At 43.0% G+C, this 4,921-nt stretch overlaps 1 pseudogene; it reads left to right on the top strand.

The window, feature by feature from the left end:
- Positions 1–4,921, top strand: part of LOC102254645 — a 25,751-nt pseudogene that overhangs the window by 8,301 nt on the left and 12,529 nt on the right.

Raw genomic sequence — 4,921 nt, 5'->3', positions numbered from 1 at the left:
TGTTTCTCTTTTATTAGATAGGATATATATATATATATATATATGCGCACATAGGGCTTTGTCTATTTTTTATCAGGTTAAGAAAATTAGTTTTGCTCCCAATAAAAGCATAGGCCTAATGAAACCTCAGTAAACATTAAACATTTTTCAGTAATCTTTGGACTGTCCTTGGATTTCTCTTTGATTCAGAATTCTGTGTCTCTAATAATAATCTTAGTTTTTGAAAAATATTATCAACCAAAACTGAAATCTTGCCTAGCTGGTGTAGCTCAGCAGTTGAATTTTGACCTATCAACCAGGATGTCACAGTTTGATTCCTGACCACTGCACATGCCAGTGTTATGGGCTCATTTCCCTGTGTGGGGCATATGGGAGGCAGCCAATCAATGGTTCTCTCCGATCATTTATGTTTCCATCTCTCTCCCTCTCCCTTCCTCTCTGAAATCAATGAAAAATATTTTTTAAAAAGCATGATTTCTCATCTTTTAGTTAGACCTTCTTAGGTGGCTTTCGGAGTGGAACAGAGTAAACATAAGAAGGTGAGTATTTCCTATTGGAGGGGTTGCGTTCTCTCTCTTCAAGGCCAGCTCAGAGAGAGAGAACGTGGGGGTTGATGAATCTTGATAAGAACTAGACGAGGTTTAAGGAAAAATGAAAAACACAAGACTGAGACAGAAATAGAGTGAAAGCTGGGCTTGGATGTGGTGTCTCCCCTCTGATGGAGGGACAGTCACAGGGAGCGTCAGCACCACAAGCAGATTTATTTATACTTGAATAACAGGAAGTTACATCACATCTGGGTGAGCCTTGAGTTCCTGGTGACATCATGAGATCCACCTCCTTAACACTGCGGGAAGGTCAAACTGAGTGGCATCCCAATCTCTCGATTAGGTCTGCCCCCAGGGTGTGGATCTGCCTGCTCTCTGAGTTTCAGCCAACATAATTTAAGATGCCTGAGTGTTTATTAGCTGCCCTCAACAATTTACCAAATCTTGTTGAAAAGAAAATCTTCCTCCTAGATGCAAATGCAGGTAAGAGTAGGAAAATTCATAGTGTATCCTTGGAACTGCTGCCTTCCTTTCCTCATTTTTTTCAACACGATGTCCAATATTTTATATAATAAAAGCTAATATGCAAATTGACCCAAAAGCAGAATAACCAGTTGCTATGATGTGCACTGACCACCAGGGGGCAGACGCTCAATGCAGGAGCTGTCCCCTGGTGGTCAGTGCACTCCCAGGTGAGCGCCCCCACAGCCGGTCAACCTCCCGCGATCCCTCCTGAGTGCAGCAGTGGTGGCGGGAGCCTCTCCCACCTCCCCGGCAGCGCTAAAGATGTCCAACTGATAGCTTAGACCTGCTGCTGGGTAGGAGCAGGCCTAAGCTGTCTGTCGGACATTCCCCAAGGGCTCCCAGACTGTGAGAGGGTGCAGATCGAGCTGGGGGACACACCCCCTGAGTGCATGAATTTCATGCACTGGGCTTCTAGTCATCTTAATAGTTAATAACAACAGCAACAGTAGTACCTACCACTTGTTTTATTTTCACAATGTTTCAGGCTTTAAAAATTCTACATGAATAAACTCACTTAAACCTTACCAAAACTCTATGAGGTAGGTAATATAACTATCACCATTTCTAATGAAGAAACTGAGGTTTCAGGCATATATTTATCTTTGATTATATGTCTGAGATCACAGTATCAGTGTAGGTCAGTTTAATCCATAGCTTCTTCTCTAAGTCACCTATAAACTCATTAAAATTTTCATAGTTTTATAAATTTACCCTGTCTTATCCATTCACTGACTGATGATTCCAAATGCAGCTCTTTTCTGCTATGCTGAAGTGAAAGATGCATTAAAACCTTCTGACTCACGGAAGCTCACTGATGTATAGGCAGTTTGTACAGTGGATAGATCCAGATGAAGAAGGATATAGAATCCCAGACATCAGAGCCTCCCACTCGAATAAAACAAAGCATTTCCCACCCCTGAGGAGCTTCAGGTTTGATGATTTGAAACAATAAATAAAAATTGACTTAAGGACTTCATAGAGGTTACACACTATTGAACGGAAACTCATCCATTTGGAACTGATTTCAAACACCCATTCCTGTCAGAAGAAGTATGGCTTCTTTCTCTAAGATCTAATTAGGCCATTCTTATCTTGTTTGAATCATTTGATCAGCCTGCTTACTTCTGCATTATTAGCTCTTTGAGAGGCTGGTTCATACCTGAATTTTCTCAGAAGTTCCAGGACCATTTCAGAGTCCCTGAGGGTTCCCTGAATGTTTGCTGAATGAGTGGCTTCATATTTACAAATTAAACTAGAAGCAAGTCAATGAATACTGAAGATAATTTGTATGTGATTTCAAATATGGAGATGGCTGAGGGGTAAATTGATATCAAGACTGTAATATCACATTTATACTGTATTAAATAGCTCCCAAAATACTTTGGTGAACATCATTATATTTCAAGTTCATTATAACATCAAGAAATAACATGTTATAGATCAGGAAATGGTAGAGAACTAGCTAGTAGTACAATAACCTTATTCAAACAAAATTAGTGGGAACCAGCTAATCTAATTACAAATATTCTTTCAATGATATAGCAATTTGCAAATTTTAGCATAATTTTTATTGTTCAGATATGTTTCTGCCAACTATTTCTTTTTAAAAAATATGTTTTTATGTTGAGAGAGAGAGAGAGAGGGAGAGAGAAAGAAACATTGATGAGAGAGTAAAACATTGATTGGTTGCCTCCTGCATGGGCCCCAATTGGAGATTGAAACTTTAACCTGGGAATGCACCCTGACTGGGAATCTAACCAGCTACCCTTTAGTGCATGGGACAATGCTCAACCAAATGAGCCATACAAATCTGGGCTCTGGTAACTCTTTATTCTCTCCCCAATATGCCTCACTCCCACTATTCTAGGAAGGAAAAAACCCTAAAGTATGGATTTAATATCCACATAGACCCTTTCTTTCCCCTCTAATATTTATACTTCCCAGCAATTTCCAAGAGTTGTTGAAGTATTAAGAAAGTCTTGCATGTGAAAATATATCATGTAAGCCCTAAAGAATTAAATAAATGCATGTTGTCTTTTAATACATGACTTTCATATTGAAGGCAACATCCAAGTTGCCATTAAATAATGAATTTAGTTGGAAGGACTTTTCAGTAACCACAAATTTGCTGACCACAAGTGGCTCAGAGCAGATGCACAACCAGTGTCCATTCCTGAATAAGCAAATACCTCTGGACAGCACCCTAGACCAAAATTGGGTAAGAGAAAATAATTTGGAGATTTCAGTTCAACTAAGTCCTCTAGAAAGGCTAATCAGTATGGCCTAGGTATGTGGGGTGGACTTCTCATAGGCCTGGATTGAAGCTGGACTAAGCTGAGACTGGAGTTAGCACTGGAGCTCAGAATCTTACAAACTCTGAGTTCCTAAATGTTAATGTGTAAAGTGAACATAAGGATACATGGCTCACATATCCTTTGAAAACATTAAGTAAAATTTAAAACAATTGATACATGCAACTTGTCCAAATAAATCCACCTGTGATAACAGCAACCATACATTCTTGGTGTTGTATTTGTAAATATGAAGCCACTCATTCAGCAATGCCTATCACATAATATGCATTCAATATCCTATATAATAAAATAGAAACATGCAAATTAACCATCCCTCTGCTAAACTCAATCCAAGCCCACAAGCTGCACCCACCAACCAATCAGGAGTGAGTATGCAAATTAAGCCAACCAAGATGGCAGTGGCCATGGAGCTGGAGTAAGCAGGAAGCTTGGGTTGCCCCTGGCAATGGAGGAAGCCAAGCTTTCTGCCTGTCCTTGCCGGCCCTCAGCTCTGCTCAAGGCTACCAAGTTTCAGTTATAGAAGATAACTAAATCCAAAAAATGAAAAATAGTAAAGGCTGGAGCTTGGGTTGCCAGGGGGCATGGCCAGCCTGAAAATGGCCCTCAGCCCCTCACCCAGGCTGGCCAGGCACCCCAGCGGGACCCCCATCCTGATCTGGGACACCCTTTAGGGCAAACTAGCTGTCCCCCACCCATGCACAGGCCTCTATCCTATGTAATAAAAGGGTACTATGCAAATTGACCCTAACAACAGAACGACTGGGAATCACTCGTCACCATGACACACACTGACCACCAGGGGGCAGATTCTCAATGCAGGAGCTGTCCCCTGGTGGTCAGTGCACTCCCACAGGGGGAGCTCTGCTCAGCCACAAGCCAGGCTGACGACTGCCAGCACAGCGGTGGTGGTGGGAGCCTCTGCCACCTCCTCAGCAGTGCTAAGGATGTCCAACTGCGGCTTAGGCCTGCTCCCCGCTGGCAAGTGGACATCACCAAGAGCTCCTGGACTTCCAGAGGGATGTCTGACTGCCAGCTTAGGCCTGATCCCCCATGGCGTGGGCCTAAGCCAGCAGATGGTCATCCCCTGAGGGGTCCCAGACTGTGAGAGGGCACAGGCTTGAATGAGGGACCCCCCTGAGTGCAAAAACTTTTTTGCACTGGGCCTCTTGTGTGTGTGTGTGTGTGTGTGTGTGTGTGTGTGTATGTATGTGTGTGTGCAAGTGGACACTTTGTATATAATGCAAAGTATCCACTTGGAGTTCAACCGTAAGACCAGTTCAACAGCTTGCTATGATGTGTGCTGACCACCAGTGGGCAGCATGTGTAGTAGAGCTCGGGAAGTATGTCTCAGCGCTGGGGCTGATGCAATGGTGTGAGCACACTCCACCATGACATGCTTCCTCGGCACACCAGGAAGTAGCAACGCCCGCCTGAACTAACTCCTGGAGCCACGTGCACAGTACCCCAGCCTTTCAGCCATTGGTCGCCTGTAGCAACGTGTCTCCCTCTGATTGGTCCCCTCATGCTATATAT

This window comes from Myotis brandtii, unplaced genomic scaffold (assembly GCF_000412655.1).
Source record: "Myotis brandtii unplaced genomic scaffold, ASM41265v1 scaffold1377, whole genome shotgun sequence".
Taxonomy (NCBI): domain Eukaryota; kingdom Metazoa; phylum Chordata; class Mammalia; order Chiroptera; family Vespertilionidae; genus Myotis; species Myotis brandtii.
Note: the sequence above shows the minus strand (reverse complement) of the source record. Positions and strands in the feature narration are given on the sequence as shown.